At 37.3% G+C, this 25,981-nt stretch overlaps 1 protein-coding gene across 2 annotated transcripts in view; it reads left to right on the forward strand.

Annotated features, from left to right (window-relative positions):
• Positions 1 to 25,981, forward strand: part of ZFPM2 (zinc finger protein, FOG family member 2) — a 469,330-nt gene that overhangs the window by 41,933 nt on the left and 401,416 nt on the right. The window lies entirely within an intron of this gene.

Raw genomic sequence — 25,981 nt, forward strand, 5'->3', positions numbered from 1 at the left:
CCTAGGGAAAGTGGTTGGCCTAGGGTTTGAGACAGGGAAGAAAAATAAATACTGTATTAATAAGAAAAAAAAATAAAGAGATGACATCAACTTTTGTAGTTATATAAATTTTTCCTGAAAATGAACTTTCATAATAATGCTTAATAGAAATTGCAAGCTTGACTATAATAGATTCTGTATGGATGAATGTGTGTATAATATTAATGGAAATCCTACTGCATATTATAGGGTACATGAGGATAATTTCTGGCTTTGTCAATTTAGTATAGCTTAGAGCTGAGACTCAATTATAACTTTCAAGGCATCTGGAAGTAAAGTCATATTAGATATTAACTGTTAAGCATTTTTTTAGGTAGAGGTAGAATTTTCCCTACCAAAAGTTTTTCTCTACCTTCTTAGGTTGTGTAATATTGTGGGTAACAATAGTTACACTGGATTGGGGTCGACTGCTCTTTATATTGGTGCGACTAAGTCTGTATTTTGCATCCAACTGATTGTATTGAATTTGTGTTATGTCTGATACCTGCTGAAAAGTTATAATACCCTAGAGGGTTATTACTATTAGTGTTACCGAGATGGCCGTGAAGATACGATATCAGTTTCTTCCTTTCATCTAGAAGGGCTCAGAGTCAGCATGCTTAGGTTTGTTTTACATTCTGTTTATTATATTCATTTATTTTAATTTTATTGATGTTATTTAAATGCCTGTTCATATCATAATGCTAGCCTCTTGGAGGGTAAAGAAGGCAAACTATGTAAATAAAACACAGCTTTGTTTTTCCTGTGTTCTGTGAGTGAATACATGTGGGGGAAGACTGAGGGTGTCCGAATGTGGAAGTGGCGGTCTTCATTAACCCATTGTAACATTGGCATCTTGTGCCATTGAACTTAAGTTTGATACATTTTACTGGTTCCTAGAATTTTGGTATAGTGTTTCCTTGGGTTAGAAGTCAGGAGAGTCTAGATACCGGGCCACAGAGAAAAGTGTTGTTTTGCTTTGTTTTCTTCTGGTATAACTGTTGATTTTATTATCCAACAGTATTTCTGAATTTAGTATTTCTGAGTTTAGAACTCTGGAGGGTACTAAGACCCTCTATCATGGGCAAAAGAATTCTTGGTTAATATTTTTCTCTTTGCTTGTTTACTTTGTCACGGGATTTGGGAAAGTGCTCCGGGTTGAATGTGTATCTTCAATTCGATTTCTATGTTCAAGGACTTTGAAAATCAGGCTTCTTGGATATTACATGTTTACTAAAATATTTCTTAGTATGTATTTAGATCTTTGATGGAACTTTAAGTTATTATTGCCTTCATTTCATCTGTGATACCGGTGGTGTCATTTATATCTATGTCTGTATCTGTATCTGTATGTTTATCTGTATCTGTATCTATATCCATATCTATATCTTTCTTTGTTTCTTTGGCTTGCCAAATAAAAAAACATTTTAATTTGTCTGTTGTGTGTGGCTGTACCACCAAGTATGCATCTTAAAAGATCATTTGGTACAGTAGCTCTAAGGTGGAAGCATTGCTAAATGATTTGGTTTTTAAATATTCGTGTAACATGCCTTTTTTGAATTTTACTTTTATTTTTTTTCAATGAAGGAAGGAATGAAGAAAACCGAATTCATCGGGTGCCGATTTGCGTGGCAGGTATTGTGATACATGCTTTAATTTAGATGATCTCATATTGTCCTCGCAATAACATTTCACATTAGGCTCGGAGGAATGAAGGGCATGTCTGAGATTCACACCCAGCTCTAACTCTCATTGCCACAGCATTTCTTCCTTGATGTGCTGCCTTTTGCCATGAGGCCAGTGCTAATATTTGGTGGAAGGTGCAATAATAAAAGACATTTACAAAGGAGTGAAGGAGCCAGATAGCTTTAGTGAAAATAGGACAGGTATTCTAAGGAGCGGTGTGGGCCCTCTGCTCTGAGAGTATGGGAAGGAAGAGGGTCTGTTGTCTAAAATCAGTTTTTCCCTTCTCGAATTTTCTCAAAATTAATTTAAGTAAGCGACAAATAGGTATTTCTCAGTGTATGCTTTACAGCCTGTCTTGTCCATTTGTGTATTCTTAAAAATTGAGTTCAAATAATTTTTTGGGGAGAAAAAAAGAGAGGATGTTGTAGGCAAAAGACAGGCACAGTCAATACCAATTGTATGCTGGCTTTACCTTCAATCCAGACTTCTGATACTAAATGGAGATTTTTATTTGTATACTGTTTATTCAAAAGTTGGGGACACTTAAAATGCATTCATTTACTGATATACATGAGCTGCGTTTTACCCAGACCATCTTTATGGTATTAATGGTATGGGAACACTATTTAAGATTCATTTGGAGCTTTCTTACTCCAGGGTTGAATAGATGGTTGCTAGATAAAGGCACCCATAAAATAATAATTGAGTGTATTTATAAAAAATAGCTTTTCATTTTGGTTTGTAATGTACACTTGTAAATTTTTATAATGTTGTGACATATTGTGCAGATTGGTTGATTGGGGGAGGGGAGAGCTCATGTAATTCAGACAAGCAATAATTACTAGGTCAAGAAATAGGGCAATTAAAAAATGATTCATGGCAAGTAGGAGTGAGACATTTACATTCTGAAAATTAATTATGGGACATTTTATTTAAATTATAATCAGGAATAAAAAGTTGAGGGAAAAGAAAGAGGTTCAGGGTAATTTTATATGTACTCATCGTGAGTACAAATTAGTAAAGATCTTAGATTCAACTAATGTGTCAGGGTCCATTAAAGAGATTGGAAAACCCCATTTCAGTGTGACTGAACGGCTTCAAATTTTAACCTCCAAACTTCTATATAATCAAATGTAGAGAGTGTGTATGTCTTGATGAATCCATGTATATGTCCGTGATGCAAGACTGCAAAAGCTGTGGACACTTGATTTTACAGGGTTGACAGTGATATGTTCTGTTGGCCAAAGCAAGTGTGAAAGCTCTTATAAAGTCCTCATGTCTACAAATTATGAAGAAGAAATTATTCAATGTTGACTTAGGCAGCAACTGTCTCCAGCTGGCAGTCCACTTCTTGTGAGTGCATCCTTAGAAGCTGGCTTGAACTCTGAAGGTCTGAAGTCTCACAGCCTTGGTCTTTGGCCTTTGAGGGCCCTGATTATTACTGCTCTTATTGGGCTCCCATTTAGTCCTTCCCTTTTTACTCTTTGGCTCACTCTCCATCCTCCTCATTTCCCCATTAAACTTGTCTGTCCTGGGCCTTATTACCTTAACTTGCTCTCACCGTTGCAAACTTCCTTCGTGCTCACTCTGATGACAGCCTAATTGATAAGGACTGGTATGTGGGGGGCCCTGGCTTGCCCTATCTGGGGGGGCCTGGCCTGCCCTTGATTATTTATTAGGCATGAGGGCAATTGGCATGATTTCGGTGTGAGCTCTGGTGATCTCATAACTCATAGGATGAAGCTAATATACAGCAATTTTAGATTCAGTAACAGATGAATGGGAGATCATTGGCCTTTCAATTTGCAAGTCTACTCTTCCCATGGCTAATATTAGAAATCTCATTTGATTTTAAAATGGCGATATAAAAGACAAGGTTTTAGATTTGACGACTAGAAATCCTACACTGAAATTGCTCAGAATGTGTTTGCTGGAACCAGATAAAATTCCTTCCGGTGGCTGGTAAACCTCTCCTAGGGTAGCAAATTTAAGGAATAGAGTAAATGCCATTATCAGATATTCAATTTCAATATTTAAAATAGGTGATTAAATGCAATGCATAATCTCTGAAGCAGTTTGTAGAAGTAACCAATATCAGTAATGGAATTGGGATTAAAAAGGATTCTCTTTGCTGTGAAAAAGCGTTTTCAGATATTCATCCAGTAAGTTCAAAATGCAGTAGTTAGCTTCAGGTTTTTAATGTGTTGTTTATTTAGCAGAGTGGGGGCGGGAAGGCCCATAATCAACCGATTTTGCTTAAAGGAGGAAAAAATGATTTCTGTTTTAGTCTATTCACAGTGACTTCCCCAGGAGAAAGACTGATGTAGTCAGCCACAAACACTTTACTCAGCTGCTGGGGCTTAAAAATGTAGGCACTTTTAAAGGGAACAACTTAATTTAATTACAACTTTCATTTAGTTTACCATGCTGTTTGGAATCGTCGGAGTTTTCCAAAATGATGGATGATTTCCAATATCCCAGCCATAATTTCAGCCTTTGTTAAAGCTTAGGTATAAGACTGACATCATCTTTATAAATTTACCATTTAGTTAATCCACTCTTGCAGATTGATTAGTGGCTAAAATCCAAGCATCCCCTTAAATACCCAAATGATACTACAATATCTCAAAATAAATGGCCATGCTAATTTTGAATGCAGAAAGGCATATTGACTTGTGAAAACACTGAATTGACATCAGTTGCCTTTTAATTATGTGTGGAAGTTATTGCACTTTACATAATTCATTCAGCAGGCATGCTGTACAATATAGTATTTAGACTTAGACTTTCCACCTGTAATCTAAGGGTAGTGTTCTTGGTAGGTAGTGAGAGATCCAAGAGTAAAGATTTCTAGGTACTGATCGAGGACTCACTGGAGACACATCTTTTAACATAACCATTTGCATGGTTTCCACAAATACAGTTAATTCTTTATTAAAGAGATATTATGAAGAGATATTAAATCTCTACATGGAAGTTGAATCAACATTTTACTGAGAATATCCTTATATTAAATATAAGCTAGGAAAGTTGGGTAAACATACAATAAAGATACTTTTTTAAGGAGATGAAAGGGAATTGCTGTGGTTACTAGTACTTCCTATTAAAACTGTATAAATTAACCTAAGGCCCAGGGATTTTTACGTGCTGGTCCATATAGTCTCATCACTTTGAGCCTAAGCAGACTAATAGGGGTGCTATAGGCATTCAAAAGTTGTATTGAGATTTTGATGCTTGACTTTAAGTACTAAGTAAGGCAGGGCAAGCACGGTTTTTTCTTCCTTTATTTTCTTCCTGCATAAATTTATTCATTTTACTATGAAACCGAATACTCAGTTAAGACTGTGTTACCTCTCTTACTCCCCAATTCCTGTTCTCCAAACTTACATTATTAAAATGACTGTATTTTGCCACATCTAGAAGAATGTGGAATGTATCTATCTTCTTTCTCTTTTCCTGGTTTTGCCATTACTGTCCATTAACGTGAAGGTCAGGGAGAGAAGACCAGGTTTGGCTAACATGAGAGTGAGTGGGGGTGAGGCCTGACTTGTGCTCTGGCAATGAAGGAAATATTCCTGGAGAAAGGAAGTGTGCTGAGAGATCTTGGACCACAGCTCTGGATTCTGGAAGCAGAAACTGGCAGCAAGGAGCTCTCATTACCCATAATTCCGGGAATGGGCTTCATCCAGCCTCAGCTATGAATGAGCCCTCTATTGTTATTCCATTAATAGCGACGAACAGTTTTGAATGTAAGTGCTGGATGAACATATCTTGTCTAATTTCAGTATGTTTAATATCATTAGGAGATCTATCAAGAGGATGTACAACTGGAATCAGATCTTCTTAACCTCTAGTAATATATATATATATAGAGAGAGCTGGAGATACCAGGAACATCTCAAATGAAGGGAGTGGTCACCACAGTGGAGGGAAGCTGAATACAACTGTCTAGTGCACTGTTGTGTTGGCTCAGACCATTAAAGTGCCTGGTGGATAATAGCTGCTCCACAAAAATACATCTCCACGTTGTCTGGGACTGGTCACTTCTATTATCTTCGTTTAGCTCAAGGCAACATGTAGCTTTGACCTAGGAACTTTTTGAGGTTCATGGCTCTGAGTCTCAGTGGTTCTGTTTCATTTGATTTACAAAGTACTTTTCAGCATTAACTTTGCAATGAAGGAGCCTTATTCCCAGAAGATGTTTTAGCCAGGGGTATACTTGTCATGATTTATGACCGGAGCAAATAATAAAATATATAAAACCACATATGATGGGGCCCATTAAGTTATTTCTAGATAACTTTGCTCCTAAGTTAAACTGGCTGTGTTTTTCCATGTCTATGTCTGATAAGTAGATTTATCTCAACATCAGGCTTTCACAAGATTAATAATCCCTCTTTGTTAAGAGAGTCTGTTTTAAAATTGAAGACAATGATACTGATGTGGATTTTATAAACATGTGTGAAATAATATGCTTTCATCTGTTTAAAGCATATCTGATATTATAACTATACTTTTAATCAGATGTCTTACAGAAATGGGAAGTATACTCAGTAAGAAAAAAAAGTGGTTAGGCTAACAAGATTTTTTCTTTAGCTAGAGTAAATACTGTGCTCTCAAAGCTGTAACCTGAATTATTAGTGCATATAAATCCATCTTCTTAATTAAATGGGGCCTTTGGCCATTGAACACCAGTGTATGGACAGAGTTAGTTACTAAATGTTATTATGAGGCTGGCCTGGCCACATAATCCATTAGAGGTAGGATTCAGTTATGTTGGTAGCAGCAAAGTGATTTTTATGGTTGTAAGAATCTTCTCTTTGTTCTGTCAGTATCAATTATTTCAGTACTAATAAAAATCTAAAAAAGGGGTCAAGTTTATGATCTGTGCTTTGGATGGATAATTTGTAACATTTTTATCCAATAAGCCAGGATTTCTTTTTTTCTGGAAAGGAACCGCACTGTATGGTTTGTCTGAATTACCTCAGCGTGTGAGCATGGAAAAAGTGAGCATGATATCATGGGATTATAATGTTAGAAAGTTTCATTGAAGGTCATGAATGGACATTAAAATAATAAATATGCACTTATGATAGTATATCTATATGTGTTTAGGATCGCAGTAGTGAATAGTACCTATTTTCCTTGGGAATTTTATCAGTGTCAATCGATTATGCTTAAAATTTTGGAAAAAGAATCTATAGTAATGTGTTAAGACATATGATAAGCAGTGAGAGGAAATCCGTGTACGCATTCAAAGTTTTGGTCCTCCTTTCAGATGAAACGCCAATAAATTACTGAAAAACAACTTCTTAAAACCACAGTGCAAAGTCAGTCAAGGCCAGAACTGGTGTAGCATGGTGGGGGGAACAGTGTAACTTGTTTTGTAATATTAAACAGCATCCTGAGAGGGTAACGAGAGGTTGTGCATGTATCTATTTTGCAAGTCATGGAGCCCCAGAATTCAGGGTATTTGGTAGCACTTCCTAAAACCCCGGAAATGGTAAGCCTCTATTTAATACTATTGCTTCTGTGTGTGTGTGTGTGTGTGTGTGTGTGTGCGTGAACCTGTGTCCACACACCATGATGATATTGCTAAGACATATAATGAGCTGGGCAAACAAGACTTATGGCAAGAAGGAGGGTATAGGAAATTGAGTAGTAGTCTCTCTCACGTAAGCCCAAAGAGCTGAATTTTTCAAGATTGGTATGTTTTGATAACGGGCAGTGAGATGGCTAAAGGATGCAGATCTATATACTTTTCTAGTAATAATGGAGGATGGGGGTAATTACACTGTCCACATCCAAGAACAGATGGAGACTGTAGGAGGAGTTTGTAAATTTAGAGGAAGGAAACCAGATTGAGTGGGTGAGTTGGGTTATAGAAGTCATCTAAAGGCATAGGTCCTTTAGAGCTATCAGAAGGCCAGAAAGGAAAACAGACCAACTCTAGACCCATCAAATGGTTATATAAATTCAATTTCAGGAAATGTGTAAATGAACAGGAATATTAAATTATTGGTTATGGCTGGAGGTATGAAATTAAAGTATAGATTATTTGTATATGCCTTGAGACAAAGAAAGGTGATACTCGCATGTAAGAATATAATACTGGCTTAGATTGTTAACTGTAGAAAAAAAAGTGGCTTAAAGGACATTATTAGGATAATTGGCAAAATTTGAATATAGACTGTGTATTACTTAGTTTTGTCTATCCACATTAATTATCCTTAATTAGTGAAATGTACTATGACTGCATAAAAGAACATCCTTGTTCTTACGATATATATTGAAAACTTAGAATAAAGGGCCATAAAGATTGCAACTTACTTTCAAATGGTTTGGCAAAATGATAACAGTGATAATATCATACTGAGAAAGAGACATAGAGCATATATGGCAAAATGTTAGCAACTGGTATTTCTAGGTGAAGGATGTATGGGTGTTTATTAAGTTAACTTTTGGAAAGTTTAAAATATATCGAATAAAGTAACTTTTTGAAAGTTTAAAATATATCAAATAAAAGGTAGAAAAAATAGATACAACTACCAAAAAAGATTATTGATAGTAATAGTAGTATAGTAGTAATGATAATAGTAATCATAAATGTATACTCAGCTTTTTAGGTGAATGAAAGACTTGATATGCAGAAGTACCCAAAGTCAGAATACTTATGATGAAGACACTAGAATAGAATGTTCCCTATGAAGTTCTGAGATTAATTTAAATATGTCCATATGAGTGTATGCCTACTAGCAATAGAAGACTCTCTTGGAACATTTTCTTAAAGAGCAGTGAACTTTGCAAATCATCAAACATATGCTTGAACTGTGTTGCAGATAATATTGTGACGTACGAAGAGGAGAAAGAAAGAAAGAAAGAAAGAAAGAAAGAAAGAAAAGAAGGCTCTTCTAAATCGTATCCATTAGGAGTGTGACGCATTAGGGATTCTAATTGGATGGGAAGGTTGATGTTAATGATTGGAATAGAGTGTAATTGAAAACGTGTGAATAAAGAAGAGACTTCGGTAAGCGTAGAAGAAAATGGGAGAAAAATGTTCTAGGTAAGAGTAATATTTAAAACCCGTAGAGCGTCTCCTACTTCATATACACAAGGCCACTGAGCGCTCTGATCTAGCATGGTTTTAGATTTCATGGTCCTCATTCTTAAGCCTTTGGGAAACAATTCCGTTACTATCTCGATGACCAGAAGACCCTTTGGTGGCAAATTGTCTTGGTCTTCTATCCTCACTATGCAGTCTTTGTGGGTCTTTTTCCCCTTCTTTTCTTTTCTTTGTTGTATGCTTAAAATGAAGGCAAAGGACCTGCAAAGGCTCAAGGAAACCCATATTTTAGTTTTTACTTCCTCAATTCAGCCAACCATTCATTAACCCCATTCATATTTTACAACATTTCTTTTTTATCATGTACCCCTAGAAATCATTTTGACCTCTGTTTGACAGAGCTTATATTCTGAGTCCATTTATTATTTTCAATTTCATTTTCCTTTCTCTCTGTTTCTTAAACCTCCTTTGGAGTACCCAGGCACTTTCTCTTTCAAAAATCTCAAGCTATCTATCTCTTAAAGGGATCTGATGAAGAGTAGTCTGGATTTCACAGGGAAGTGGCTTTTGCCAGTGCCGTAGTAATAATTATAGACCAGGTAGGCAGAGGAAAATAAATCTCACCTGGATAAATACAGTGCTTTAAAAATACAAACAATGAATGCTACAAAATTGGAAGATGGGTTATTTGACAAAACAAAAATTGCAGAGGAGTTAGTGCCTAATTGCATGTTCAGGTCATAGAAAAGCAACAACTACAACAAAACAAAAGAAATTAGGTGAAGAAAAAATGAACACTGTATTTTTTTTAAAAAATACATTAAAACTCAAGAAAATGATAAAGGAGAACATTGTTCCTTTATCAGATGGGAAAGGAAAACTCTTAACTGATGACATACAAAAGGTAGAGACTTTTAATAAGTATTTTCTTTACCTCTGTCTTCACACCAAAAGGTCATCTTTGATCTAATCACTGGAATAGCCAACACCTGGGCTGGGAGGGCAGAAAATCATGATAAAAGAAGGAATGAACTAGAGAGTGTGTTAAAAAAAAAAAAAAAAAGGTTGTTCAAATACTGGGGTTGGCAAACTTTAATATATAAATGGAATTCTTTTAAGTATGGGGTGTCAGTTGTCTCCTTCTTTGGGGGCTTTTGGTTTATATGATACATACAATCTCTTTCAATTAAATAATAAATATAGGTTTTGTATGTGCAGAGCCTAGAGGAAATCAGGCATAACTAGAGGTAGCCCCAAATCTCAAGAAATTTGCACACAATAAGCTGGTCTTGGGTAAGACTTTCTAATAAAATGATGTAATGTGATTTATTTATAAAATTATTCACAAAAGATGCACAACTAGCTAAGTAAAGTCCTCATGGGTTCAGAGATACTTATCAATGATTTTAAGCAACCTCAGGGAATTTGTGTCAAGTTACTTAAATATTAGTTTTAAAGTAGGATTCCCCTTCCCTTCCCTTCCCTTCCCTTCCCTTCCCTTCCCTTCCCTTCCCTTCCCTCCCCTCCCCTCCCCTCCCCTCCCCTCCCCTCCCCTCCCCTCCCCTGCCCTCTCATCTCCTTTCCTTTTTCTTTCAGGAGTTAGATAGGGAGAACAACAAAAATTTGATCAAGTGAACAGAAACAGAAACAAGAAGCAGTGGCTTGAAGTGGGAAACCACCCAGAGTGGTAACTAGTTAATGACTAAATCAGAGTCCAGGATAACATCCAGGATTTGCCAGTATCATTATTTACAGAGTGGTTCAAGTTTATGGGTGTAAAGACAGTACCTTCTTTGGTTCAGATTTTCCAACTTCCTAGGTAGAGTGAGGGCTCTGTTCCTAGTCTACCACCTAGGATCCCTTTCCCTAGCACATAACCATCTGAAGTTAAGTTACCAGTGACTTCCATGCAGTCCAATCCTATCTTCCCTTCTCTTCTTAACTCTTAGCATTGTTCAACAACATGGACTGCTCCTTCCTTGAAGCATTTTCTTCTCTTGACTTTGGTAATGTCACGCTCCTTGTTTTCACACTATTTCACTGGCTGCTCCTTCTAGGTGTCTTTGATTAATTTCTCCTCTGCTCAGTATGGAAGCATTGGAATTCTTGAAGACTCTCCTGTACCCTCTTCTCTTGTTAGGTAGGATATGCTTTCTCTCCAGGTTTGGCCTTTTGATTCTGTAGCTTTAAATACGATCTGTAAATGAAAGGCTCTCAAATCTTTGTTTCCCGATCTGACTTCTCTCTAAAACTTCAAACTCATATTTCCAATTATCTACTTTAAAGCTTCTCGTGAATATCTAATAAGCATCTGAATTTAATGTGTCCTAAGAACAGCTCTTTATCATTGCCACCCAGATCTTTTCATATCCAATCTTTCCATTGCAGTCAATTTCATCAACACACCCAGTTGGGTGGAGCCAGCATTTATTCTTCCTCTCTCCCTCTCATATCCAATGCATAATAAGTCCTGTCAACCCAGTCTCTAAAATATCTTCTGAATCCATCTATTTCTTTCCACCTTAGTCCAGGTCATCATCCTCTCCTGCCTGGATCATTGCTGCCTAACGTGGTTTCTCTGAATTTTACTCTTACTCCCTTAAAATCCATTGAGCTCAGGAGCCAGAGTATTCTTTTTTTTTTTTTTAATCTTTGTTTTTCATGTTTATTTATATATTTTGAGAGAAAGAAAGAGTGCAGGCGAGGGAGGGGCAGAGAGAGAGAGGGGGAGAGAGAATCCTGAGCAGGCTCCACGCTGTCAGCACAGAGCATAATGTGGGGCTTGATCTCACGATCAAGAGATCATGATCTGAGCCAAAATCAAGAGTCAGATGCTTAATCAGCTGAGCTCCTTAGGCCCCCCAGGATCCAGAGTATTCTTTTAATATATAATTCATATCATGTCCCTCACCTGCCTAAAACTTACCAATGGCTTCCTATTGCAATTAGAATAAAACCTATATTCTTTGCCTTAGTTTTAGAACCTCCAGTTTACCTCTCTGTCCTCATCTTACACCACTATCCTCTCATCTCTGCACTCCAGCCATACTTTTTCTCCAACATGTCATGTTCATTCCTAGGGTAAGGTGCTCTGTCTGCCTTGAACACTCTTCTCCTTGATCATTGTATAGTTGTTTCTTCTTGTCACTTATATCTCATCTGAAATGTCACTTCGTCAAAGGGGACTTCGCTCACTTCTCAAACACCCTGTTATGATAACCCATTGTTCTAAATCAGTTATCTCCATAGCACTTGTAACATTATTGCTTATAACTATAAATTTACTTATTTGTTTATGCATTTTCTTTATTCATTTGTTTCTCGATTTATTTCTTCACTCATTTTCACCTCATACTAGAGTAAAAAGCCATGGAGAGTAGGGAGTTTTTCAATACTGAAAGAGTCATAAAAGAGTATCTGATACATAATAGGTACTCAAGAGACATGTGTTGGATAGAAAAATAAATTAATGGATAGATAAATATTAATATATTTTGACATAAACCCTTAGGCCCATTTTAGACTATGCATATCTCCCTGTCAACCAGAGTTTGAGTTTCTTGAAGTTTGAACACCTGTCTAATGTCCCTATGGATGAGGGCATAAAAGGTGTGCTTACCAAATTTGTAATTGGAAAAGCAGGGAAGGATAACTTCCAGGATGGAGGTAAAAAACAAAATTAGGATTCAAAATTATTGCCACATTGCATTTTACACATCAATATAACACTTTTTATTAAAGAAGTATTGTTAAAATCTGGGATTATATATTGGATGGAAAAACCAGTTGAAATTAAGAAAATTAAATGCAGAGAGTCTTGAGTCCTGTATTTAGAGTTGAAAGGCGAGCTGCACAAGCCTAGGTCAATGGAAACTTGATAGTGATGAATGTGAAGAAGAACTGGGGGGTGAACTGAGAATTAGGGAGGCTTGGGTCCCCAAGGAACACAGTAGATGTCCTAAATCTCTATCTGTAATCCAATACTTTAATGCATAGTTAAGACATGTCCCTTTCTGTGAGAACTCCCATGATATTTTCAGCCTGGAGCCTCTCTCCTATCTGAATGCTTAGAAGATTTTGTCCCTATCTATAATGATAACTACTGTTTACTGCATTCTTTTAATATTTGTGCACGTGTCTTAATCTCACCTCCTAGATTGTAAACTCCTTCAGAGGAGGCACTGTGTTTTGTTTTAATTGCTCTGTTCCACGTAATTTTTTTACAAATTGGAGGACTCTCAGTAAATATTTACTTTGTGAGTGAATGAAGAAGTAGCAGATAAAGCTAAATTATGTGAGTATATACATTTTTTTTAAAAAAATAGTGTAACTACAAGAGCACCATCATTATAGAAACAAAAGGTATTGAGGAATTTTTACTTAATATATGTGTGTCTAGATTTGGAGAGAATGGTAATCTCTGTAAGGAGTAATGAATTTAATAAGAAGGAAGAAAAGGTATTTCTGAAACATGGTGCTATTCTAATTGGCTTAAAAGTAAATTTTTAAAAAAATGTTTATTTATTTATTTTGAGAAAGAGAGGGAGAGAGAGAATCCCAAGCAGGCTTCTCCACACTCAGCATGGAGCCCAATGTGGGGCTCGATCCCATGACTGCGAGATCATGACCTGAGCCTATATCAGAGTCGGATGCTTAACTGACTGAGGCACCCAGGTGCCCCTGAAAATTTTTTTTAAGAAACTTTATTTTAGAGGATTAATTTTATGGATCGATTGATGTAGATAGGTAGGTAGGAAGGGAGGGAGGGAGATAGATAATTAGAATATATTGAAATATTTGGTCAATAATTATATTATTTCCCTGTGAAATAATAATCTGGGACCACTTCATGTTTTTAAATTGAATGTAAATAGTTAAAATCTCAAAAAACTCTTATTCATATTATTGTTTTTCAATAACTTGTTAATTTCCACATTTGGCCAATTTTAATTCAGTGATAAAATTTAATTGCAGTTTATTATTCTAGTGTGATTTGTAAAGGTTAGTTTTATATCTATTATCAGTGTATGTTCATCAAATTATAAAATAAATAACATTCTCACTGACAGCATAAAAAAGGAAACACTTCTTCATTATTGAGAATGCAGTTAGAGTTCCTGTACTGTTGAGTTTATGTGAGATGCTTGTGGACTTTAAAGGAAATATTTAAAATCTTATAGTGAGCCAGCTAACCAGTGGCCAAAACTTAATTAAAAAATTACGTTGATTGTAATTTGTAGTCAGGACCCAAATTGGCCATAAACACATGGTGTAGGCCAGTATTAATTTTCTCTTTTGACTGCTTGATACAATGATGTAATTTTATTTCACTGTGTAGGATGAAGAATGAGAAAATAAAACCATAACTCTGTCACAGAGCTGCAAGCCCACTGGGGATGGGGACTTGATCTTATTCACTGTTGTATTCCAAAGGCCTGGCTGTGCTTTTATGTACAGTAAACACCTGTTACCAAGTGCTTCCTTACATAAGAACTCAGATATAATGTGAGTGGAGAATAGCGTTCCTCATCCTCCATTCTTCTCTCATTAGTTTCGTCACAATGAGATTCAGTCTTTGCTACTCTCCTTACAGACTTATGATTACCTACTTAGAGATTGTCTGTAGTTGAGAATCATTAATGAATTTTTTGAAGGAAGAAGTGAGTTAGTTGAAGCAGTTGATGAACGTTGGCTGTTTATAGCATACAGAGTGATGCCAAAAATATACAAGACCCAGCTTATAGCCTACAACGCAAGTTAAATGGAGATGCATTCCTGTTTGTAACTTTATTTCAGTCTGCGGAGATGATGGCCCCTTCGCACTTTATGCTCGTTTTTTATATCTGGAGAAAGAGAAAAGCATTGCTGGTAGGGCGGTGTTCTCCTGTTGAACATGACATTTCACACACCATCGACATTAGGCAAGGACCTTCTGTGATCATGATGGATTAGACAAAAACTAGACCACTCTGTACTCATATGTGAACTTGGGCAAAGACATGAACATTTTGAAGATCAGAAAAAGCCCAAATATTTCCCATCTTTTTAAAAAACTAATCTCAACTTTTTTGTTTTTAAACCAATCACATTCTTCTTCTAGGTAAGAATTTTTAAGATTCCCAATCATAGAATGGCTTCTGCTCCCTGACAGTATCCAGCCCAGAGCCAAATCCTGCTTTTTTTAAACTTTCCCCAAAATCACCTAACAGAAGTCCACGTCCTTTATTTCTAACATATTTGCTGAGACTCCTCACAGTGAGGCAGTAAACTCACATTTGTTCAACAACAGGTGTGTTCCAGATGGTCTTTGACTGAAGATCATTTGACAGTATTAAGAGCCTAAAGACTGTGGAGTGTGTTAAAATTTAATTGTGTTGCTTTTTACATATATGCCAATATTTTTCCCAAAGAGAGTCTCTGGAAGGCAGTGAAATTTTGAATTAGAGAAAAACGAAAGCTTCAAATGTATGCATAATTGTAGTTTGTATAATCAACCAGGATTACTCTCACATGGTATATTTCCATAGACTGTTTTTGAAATACTAAGCTATCAACATGATATAAGCTATGAGTTGTAGTTCCAAACACTTGGTCTATTGAGTGTTAGCTTTTCTGTTAAGGGGTTTGCCATAAATCCAAATATATCATTTTAAGGCACTAACACGCCATCACTGAAAGAATCACAGCAGAGAATATATTCAAGATTCAAAAACTTATTTGTCTGAAACAGCTGCTCCTGACCTTCCATGGGTATTTGGAGACTCTTGGAATTTTTATAAGATTATATTTTGAATAAGTACAGGCTTAATGTGCCTCTATTGCCCCTACTATTTTGAGTAGTTAACAACATTATCCTTTTATTCTTTTTCTCTGGTCAGTAGAATAATTTCCCTGTTCCATCTCTTTATCCATATAATGCATTCTAGAGAGTGCTTAAACATTTTTAATCATTAGATAATCTTAAAGGGAGTAAAAAAATTGTGTTTAAATTACAAAACACAGTTATTCTTATGTGTGTAATACAACACTTGATTGTATTTCAACATAGATTGGTAGAAAATAGAATATAGAACAGTTTTTGAGTAGGTGCTTTTGTCGATATTATTTTCTTATTCTCATGTTATAAAGTTTACCTTCATCAGGGAGAATATTTAAAACAAAACAGAAAATGTTATTTATCTTTTACAGTACAGTGGCACATACTGTTTACGTATATGCTTACTCCACTTTAAAATGTGAAATGGCAATGAAGACATTTCGGAGAAATGTTACAGAACAGGGGGTAAAAGGATAACTTCTGAAATTGGGGGATGGCTTACAATATTTATGGTTTTACACTGGAAAGATGATATCCAAGAGCACATAGGATTTCCCTCACGGAGTATGGAAGAACGTTGGACATAGCTGATGTGGAAACACTTAGAGCTCTGGAGCCGAATCGTTTCCTTAAAACCGAAGAAAGTCTGGTAATAAGAAGGGTACTTTTAAGAGTGTAAAAGGAAGTATCAATGGGCAGTATTTATGCCTCAACTTTGATGAGCTTTGATGATGATGATGATGAGAACATAAAAAATGTAGAATATAGTAAATGTTTGGGAGAATCTAACAGCTTGTATGGAAACCATACTAAAACACATTGAATAACTAGTAATAAATAACTATTTAAATGGATAGATGTTTGGTGAAAAGGAAAATAGGTGGTTAGAGCAGAGAGGAATGAGGGAGGGCTAGATTAGTATGGAAAGACACCATGACCTGAGACTGGGCTTGAACTGAGCCTTAAAGAACAGACGGGGTTCTTAGAGATGCAGAACCTGGGAAGGGAATCAGTCACGTGATCATCAATATTGTGATGCACAACATCATCACCATTAACAAGCACCTTAACTTATGATTTCTTTAAGGTATTTTACTAGGTACTGTGGGAGACAGAAACAGGCACTGATGTTTACCCATGAGGAATTTACAACTTTAAGGGGTTTGTGGAGTTTAGTTTAGAAGCGTTTTTAATAAAGTTGCAGAAACTATGCACAATTACAGAACAAAATGGGGGCATCACACCTGTCAAGCAGCAGAATTCTAGGAGGAATGACACATATATCTGACCGGATGTGATATTTTTTGTTCTTACATTTCAAAGTATTTATATAAAAGAGAAGAAATGTGATCTCAAATAACCATTCAGTCATGGTTTTCTGATATCTAAAATAAAGACACCAAAGAATTGGACCTTTGAGGACCTTTCCAGATGGTTGCAGTTTTTTGTTCTAAGTTTATCCATATGCAACATATGACACAAAAGAGTTACCTTTTTAGTGGTGTTGATTGTATGAAAATTGAGTACTAATCGTATGCATTGCTGCGTGGTATTTTTAGCTTTGTTTCCAGTTAAAGAATAATTTGTGCGGGGCATCTGGGTGGCTCCGTCAGTTAAGCATCTGACTCTTGGTTTCGGCTCTTGGTTTCTCACGGTTCATGGGATCCAGCCCTGCGTTGGGCTCTGCACTGACAGCACAGAGCCCGCTTGGGATTGTCTCTGTCCCTCTCTCTGTCTGCCCCTTCCCTGCTCGCTCGCTCTCAAAATAAATAAACTTAAAAAAAATAACTTGTGTTGAACATTGGACTAGACCATTTGGTGCTCCTGATGAATCAACCGACACCAGACTAGTACCTGCCATTCAGACTTTTGAAAAAGCGAACTACCAACACTAGTACATTCTCTAAGTTTTAAAAACTGAGTAACCTTAGTATATGGCTCTTCTCTTCAGTCTGCCCATGAAGACTGTCTTTAAAGTCTGCCTAGGGGTTGATAACGACGAAAAGAAAGCTTCAAATGTGGACCTCATCACACCGCACAACCCCAGAATTGTCTTAATTGGAGTATGCCTAGGAAGAGTGCTGTATTTTCGTGTGGCAAGTGATATTGGGCAATGTTAGCCAGCTGTCATTCACCCCCTTTATTCACAATACCGTGGACCTTTTGAATCCCCTCCACCTTCTGCCTTCACGTCAGCTTTCCCCACTTACCGTCTCAAAGATGGAATCACACCTCAGAAAGAGACAAGGTGCCAGTTCTTGTCTTGTGAGTTGCAAGAGCAATTGCAAGCAAGCCTGCAGCATTGATGAATTTGTGAAGAAGATAGGAGACCCATGCAAAGCTTCCTTCAACTCTGCCCCTCGAGATAAAATAACTTTACGGATGGAGGAGAAATGATGCGTGGTTAAACAATAATCTCTGAGAGGAGAGCGGATCACAATTTCCCCTTCCCTCAGTCAATGCCGGGAGGTAGATTTTTAATGGAGTCCCCCACTAGGTTAATTAAGAGAGTTTGTTTTCCTAAGTAGAGCCCAGGAAGTCATCAAGACCCAGAGACAGATAAGCCTGTTAGCCTCACTGTTTTGTGATCCCCTTACCCTAGGAGAGAATTATAATGATCTCCATGTATCTGACAGGGTACAAGTAGTTGGAAACATTCACCTGTTTGGACCAGGAGCTTTGAACCAGAAGAAGGGAACTCCCAAGGGATGTTAGCTAGCATGGCTAAATGGCACTAAAGACAAGTTGCCTTCTCCCCCAAATTCTCCTACTACTCCCAGTGACTGTTCACTAATACGCTCCCTGGAACTTAGATGGAACCCTGTATTGGTTAACTTGATGTTGCTGTCAGCTGGGAGGTTAGGATTTGAAAAAATATATATATGTAGTTATTGAATATTAAATACAATAGTAAAAACTTCTGCAGTGCTTACTGTGTGCCAAACACAATCCTAAGGACTTTATAGAGACTAAAGACTTGCATGAGACAGTTATGATCATTATCTCCATTTTATCAGACACCCAGAGAGGTTTAGAGTTTTGTCCCATGTCACACAGGCAGTAAGTGACAAAGCCAGGATTCAAATCCAGGTAGTCTGTATCAGCCTATACTAAACTACTTCTCAAAGATGTGTAAAAGAATAAAGTATTTCTGGCAAGACTGAGTCTGCGTCCTGTATTTCATATGCATAGGCCTTATTTTGGAGGGATGTTGTGAAAAGCAATCTCTGGCATTCATTTCTGGAAACTCTGGTCCCCAGCTGTGCTGAAGACGCTGTTTATTATATTACAGTGTCCTCTCTGGAAGACTAGGAAAGTAATTTCTCCTTGTTTTAGCCCTGGAAATATTTGGGCTTCTCCTGAGCAACTACTTTGTTTGTATTTTATAGAAAAATCAACTGTATAATCTCATTTCTCTGTTTTCATTGGCTACTCTGTAGCTTAGAGCCAAACGTCGAGCTTGCTATTGGCAAGTTTCTATAACTTCATGACCTGCATTGCGTGCACACACTGTCCTGTTCTGTCCCAACTTTCCCTTTGCTTTGCTTTTCTGCCTATTTTAATTTACTTTATCTGTCAGTAATGTGCATATCTTAGTGAAACACCTTAAATCCTTACTGAGAAAGGCAGGTTGTAAATACATGCAAATATTATTTTCTGTGCTTTCAATCCACATCACTTTTAGATCTTACTTGGTCAGCAGAAGAAGCCCAATGCTCACTCTATAGCAGTAATGCCATTCCTTCATTGGCATATTTTCTCCAATAGAGGACGGGAGGGGTAAGCTGTGAAGGGCACGGTGTGCTTCCTAGTCCCTACTCTCCATTCTTGAGCCCGAGGGCTATGCTGAAAGGAAAGATTGACACATGGGAAAGAGTAGTTTAGTGGCTAAGTATATGGGCTCTGACATCAGAACTGGTTTATAGATGAGTTTTGCTACCCACTGGCAAGTGACATTGGGCAAGTTACCTAATTTCTCTATGCGTCAGTTTCCTTGTCTGTAAAATAGAGCTAAGGTAGTAACCCACATTCATGTAGTTATAGTGGGCATTAAATTAATGTAAGTAAACAACTGTTGCCTTTGATAGATGCTCATGGCCAATAAATGGGGCAAGAGAGTTGGAGAATTGGAGACAGAGTCTTCTGAACTTTGGTATCCAAGAGTATATTCCTGATGTAACTTATGCAGGGCCACCAAAAAGTAGGTAAACAATATATAGAGATTGCATTTGCCATAATTCATATGTATTGTCCAATCTTTCGTAAGCCTAAAGTGCAATTTTTTATTTGAATTTTCACATGTTCTTTTAAGCATTAGAATTGCAGGGGAAGAAGGGATCCTAAGTCCATTGACACAGGTGAAATCAATAACCCCACACAAACTTTGATTTCAAAACTGTCAGAGAAGGAAGTGAACTTGTATTCTCCCTGAGTAACATAATGTAAGAAATACATTTTCTCTTTCAAGAATTTTTTTCCTCAGGCATTGAGATATTCCTATAAAATATTTGTTAAACTTGACTTGTCTTAAAAATATGAACACATAAATATATTTAAGCACCTCAAGTTCATTCTAGACATCTTTCAAGAAATTGTTGAGCTGATAAAAGGTATACGATAAACGCCCTGCCCTCGAGGAGATTGTGACCCAGTACCGTAGGTAGACACGTGACTGAACAGTCATGCCAAAATACGCATGTGCGTGCACACGCACGTGCACGTGTACAGTTGTAGTGCTATGAAATCAGTGCCAACGTAGACATTTTCATGGAGGATCATGGTAACTACTGATTCGATTTGTGAGACTACAAGATGAGTAAGAGAAAGGAAGGGAGTGGGATAAAGAAAGGGAAAGAGGGAGAGGACAGGGACAACGTGGAAGATGGTATTGCAGAGATAACTTGTCATGTAGATCCTGAAATATGAGAAGACGTTTTCTGGTGTTTGTGCAGAGGACGGTGGGGCGGGGGTAGGATTTCTGGCTGTGGAATAGAATATGTAAGGGAACCAAAGTCTTCTGGGGAGCTGTGGGCATGGCACAGCGTAGCAGTTGAAGAAGAGGTGAGTTTTGACTACCTGCAGAGAGCAGAAAACTATTTGGAGAGTTTTGGCATTGAGATAAACACGATCAGATTTTCCTTTTAGAAGGGTAATAGTGCAAAATATGTCTTGAAAGAGAGTGAGGGTAGAGGAAGGAGAACCTTTGGGAGAGGGAAAGGGGAGGTGAAAGCATCTGCATTAAGGACTGTTTCTTGTCTCTGTTTCAATCTCACAAGTCTGCTATAGTTTCACCTTTTTCCAGGTGATTCTTTCTTCTGTCTTTCTCTAGCTCAGGGAAGGTCCTGGCTTCTTGCTATTGCTAATGAATGAATTGCACTCTGTCACCTTGTGCTCAATCCTTGCAATAAATTCACTCTACTTTAGGTTCTCAGAGTTGTATCTGTTTCCTGTTTTGACCCTGACTGATACACCATAGCAGTAATCCAGAGGAGAGGGTTGAGGGCCCTAACAAAGGAAGAGACAGTGCACATGCAGAGAAGAGAACTCATTTACAGAACAGAATTACAGAATTTGCTGACAGGTATGTGTGTGAGTCTGAGAGAGGGGAAGAATCATGGGCATCCTGACCTTACTGGCTGGCCTACTTAACAGAAGTGATGTTAAAACTATACAAAACGGGGGCGCCTGGGTGGCTCAGTGGTTAAGCGTTCGACTATTGATTTCGGTTTCCGTATGATCTCATGGTTTGTGAGTTCAAGCCCTGTGTCAGGCTCTGTGCTGATAACGCAGGGCCTGCTTGGGATTCTCTCTCTCTGTTTTCTCTCTGCCCCTCCCCTGCTTGCTGTCTTTGTCTCTCATAAATAAATAAATTAATTAAAAAACAAAACTATACAAAACAGACATTGTGGGAAGACTAGGGGATTGGAGGAGACCTATGGTTGACTATTGGATATTCAGACATGTCAATAAGCAGATGGACATAGGAATGTGGGGCTGGAGTTTCATATTTGAAATATGTCAGCATATAGCAAGAGTTTACCATTATTTAAAATCTTGGAAGTGAAATCACTAGGGAAAAGGTACACAATGAGAAGGGACCAAGGACAGAACTTTACAGAAGTACAAATACAATGGGGAAAAGTGGACAAAGAGGAAAACCATGGTGGATAGTGTAAGAAAAGGCAGGAATTTCAATAAAGATTGGTATTTGGAAAATACTAGGATGGATTTATTGTACGTGCTTAGTAAAAGGCCATTGGTCATTGACCAATTAAAGGTAGATGCAAAGTTTCTCTTTCTTTGTTTAAAATAACATTCTGATATATTCCTGTTCTCATATTACAATGAAGAGATTAAGGACAAGAAATAGAATCAGATGGCCAACAGACACATGAAAAGATGTTCAATATCACTGATCACCAGAGAAGTGGAAATCAAAACTACAATGAGATATCACCTCACATGTGTCAGAATGGCTAAAATCAGCAACAGAAGAAACAACAGGGGCCGGCATGGATGTGGAGAAAGGGGAACCCTCTTACACTGTTGGGAATGCAAGCGGGTATAGCCCCTATGGAGGACAGTATGGAGATTCCTTAAAACAACCTAAAAATGGAACTATCTTCTGATCCAGCAATTGTACCAGTAGGTATTTACACGAAGAATACAAAAATACTGATTCAAAGGGATACTTGTACCCTGCTATTTATAGAAGTATCATCTGCAATAGGCAAATTATGGAAAGAGCCCAAATGTCCACTGACTGATGAATGGATAGAGAAGTTGTGGTATATACATACAATGGACTATTACTCAGCAAGCAAAAAGAATGAACTCTTGCCATTGCAATGACATGGATGGAGCTAGAGGGTATCGTGCTAAGTGAAACACATCAGTCAGAGAAAGACAAATACCTTATATTTCACTGATCCGTGGAATTTAAGAAACAAAAGAAATAAGCAAAGGGGAAAAAAAGAGAGAGGGAGACAAACCACAAAACAGACTTAATTACAAGGAAAAAACGGAGGGTTGATGGAGGGAGGTGGGGGGGATCGGTTAAATAGGTGTTGGAAATTAAGGAGGTCACTTCTTCTGAGGAGCATTGGGTGATGTATGGAAGTGTTGAATCGCTATATTGTACACCTGAAACTAATATTACACTGTATGTTAACTAACTGGAATTTAAATAAAAAAAATTAAAAATAAATACATAAAGGGGTGCCTGGGTGGCCCAGTCAGTTAAGCGTCTGACTCTAGATTTCAGCTCAGGTCATGATGTCACGGTTCCTGGGATTGAGCCTCACCGAGCTGGGCTCTGTGCTGATACGTGCTGCCAGCATGGATCCTACTGGGGATTCTCTGTCCCCTCTCTGACCATCACCTGTGCACACTCTCCCTCTCTCTATCAAGATAAATAAGTGAATGTAAAAAAATAAATACATTAAAAAAAGAACTAAATTAGTTGTCCCATTTTATCCAACTGCCATGGTGGTGAAGATAGGATTTGAACACTTAGTTTTGTCTAATTTCCAAAGTCTGGGGTACTTTATAAATAACTTTAAATGCCATCCTAATAAATCTGTATATATTTATATAGGCAATGAGAAACCACTCAAAGTTCTCAACAAGGCAATACGTGGCCAAAACCATGTTTGTAAAGAATAATCTGAGAGTAGTAGGTAAGAAAGATAAATAGATAGAGCCTAGAGAAAGTAAGTGAAGTTAGGCGACCACTAGGCAAAGAGTGATAAGAACCTGTCTTAGGGTATAAGGTTGCCCAATTTAGGAAAAACAGCAAAACCAGTGTGCCCTGTTCAATGTCAAGTTTTGAATTTTTGGTGTAAATATGCCCCCATGGGATTTGGGGACATTTTTATATTTTAAGACTGGTATTTACTTGAAATTCGTATTTAATGGCTGTCCTGTATTATATCTGGCAACCTGCAACACTGCAATGCCATTCTGATGCCAACTGCCTGGAGTTATTATCGACTCCACAGGTTGAGGGCACAATCTCCAACAAGATTGTCCTTAGGTCAGATACCAGCTGCAGATTTGAGGGTTTTCACATTATCTGTACTTTGGACCAGTTGGGGGTTTTCCATGAGCCACTCAGATGGATAATTCACTAGAGAATTTTCATTAAGAGAATTTATTATTAAGGACAAATCATTATCAGCCAAATGAAGACACATACAAAGCAAGGCCTGGGAGAGCCCTGAAAGTAGGGCTTCCCTGTCTTCTCCCCATGGAATCAGAACGCATCACCCTCCTGGCCCATCTATGTCACCAACCAGGAGCCTTACTTGAGCCTTGTGTCCATTGATTTTATTGAAGTTTCCGTACATAGGCATGATTGACTGAATCATTGAACCATGTAAGTGAACTCATTCTCCAGCCCCCATCTTATCCCCGGAGGTCAGGGGCCCTCTGTGAATCACAGAGATGCTCCTATCACTTAGGAAATTCTAAGGGCTTAGAATTCCCTTCTAGGAACCCGGGACAAAAACAAGACATTTATAATAATAATAATAATAATTATTATTATTATTGTTATTGTTATACAGCACAGTGCTAAGTGTGGTCATGGTAATGGAAGTGGAGAAATAGACGAGGAAGGAATTATACCACAGAGGAATCTAACTTGAAGCTCATTTTTAAATCTTTGGCGACTGGAAATATTTGAGGAAGTGCAGACTGGGATGGGAGAGGGAGAGTTAATAATGAGCTAAGTTTAGATGCTTGAAATTGAAGATACTGGTGGGAAATCATGATGTAAATTCAGGGTAGTTAGTGCAGAAATGCATACTGGAGGTTAGAAGAATTGTCAGGATTATATACTAAGTCAGAACTCCTTAGTGTGAATGGATCATTGGAGCTCTGAAATGTAGTAACACTGCTGTGGGAAAAAGCGTAATAGAAAGAAAGCAGACGCCCGTGTGTTATAGGAGGGAAAAGAGAAACCACAGACAAAGTAAAAATTGGTCCATCACACCCCATATTTTCTAAATTTTTATAGATTAATTTGACAAAACATTTTCATGTGAAATCATCTCTGTTGTCTCTTACAATGGTATTCATTTTTCAGAGCTTTTATACATTTATCCTGTAGTTTTATTTCTACCTATTTTTTGCCTGAATGTTTAACATTGATACCTATTTTCTTTTAATTCTAAACATGAATTGGATTTTGCCCCAAATTTATATAAATGCAGGGTACTCAGTAAAATAAAATATTGGGAAAATAATCTTATGTGGATTTTGACCAATCTTTAAAAATAGCTTGAAAAGGAAGGAGTAAAGCCAGGAAAGTTAGTGGTTTTTAAAATTTGATTTGAGAATAGTTGTTGCATAATATTACATTAATGTATTTTGCTATTTCTAACTTTTTGAAATTGACCATATTTTACAGCAGTCTGGCTTAAATACCATATGATTTCACTTATATGGGGAATTTAAGAAACAAAACAGATGAACGTAGGGGAAGGGAAAAAAAAGAGAGAAGCAAACCATAAGGGACTCTCTCTTTCTTTTTTTTAATGTTTATTTTTGGGAGAGGGAGAGAGAGAGAATGCATGCGCTCATGAGCAGGGAGGGGCAGAGGGAGAGGGGGACAGAGGATCTGAGCGACAGCAGAGAGCTCAGTTCAGAGCTCCAAGTCACTGAGCCACCCGGGCACCCAAGACCCTTAACCACAGAGAACAGACTGAGGGTTAATGAAGGGAGGGTGGTAGAGGATGGGCTAAATGGGGGATGGGCATTAAAGAGGGCGCTTGTTATGATGAGCGCCGCCGAGTGTATATGCAAATGACGAATAACTAAATGCTGCTCCTTAAAACCAATATGACACTATATGTTAACTAACTAGAATTTAAATAAAAATTTGAAACAAATATCAACAAGAAAGGTAAGCCAACCTTTCTCTTCCAAATTTCGCTTTTCTTGAAGACAGACTCGTTAACAAAATGGGATTAAAGTCTGTGCTTTTATTTATTCATCTTATTCTTTAATTACAAAATGGCTTACAACTAGTCATAGTAAATTAATCAAAGAAATTACAGTTTTGAGATGGTCGAATTGCAAATAATTGTAGTGTTTCTACAGAATATCATAAAGGCTATTGGTAAAGCTACATTATAGCACATGTATATTTTTTTTAAGTATCACATTCCTTTCTCTAGCTTCTGGCTAACAATATATTAACATATCCCCCAAATCGCTAAGTGCCAACTATGTACCAAACCACTGCTCTATTATGGAACATACAGAAATGAATAATACATATTTTGATGGAGGGGAGAACATTTATAAAAACACGGACATTTGTGCTTAATCATTGTAATTTTGGCTGAAAACTATTTTGCTGTAATCTCCCTACTAGCACTTTTATCTGCTGC

The sequence above is a fragment of the Panthera onca genome, chromosome F2 (assembly GCF_046562875.1).
Source record: "Panthera onca isolate mPanOnc1 chromosome F2, mPanOnc1 haplotype 2, whole genome shotgun sequence".
In the NCBI taxonomy this organism is placed as follows: Eukaryota; Metazoa; Chordata; class Mammalia; order Carnivora; family Felidae; genus Panthera; species Panthera onca.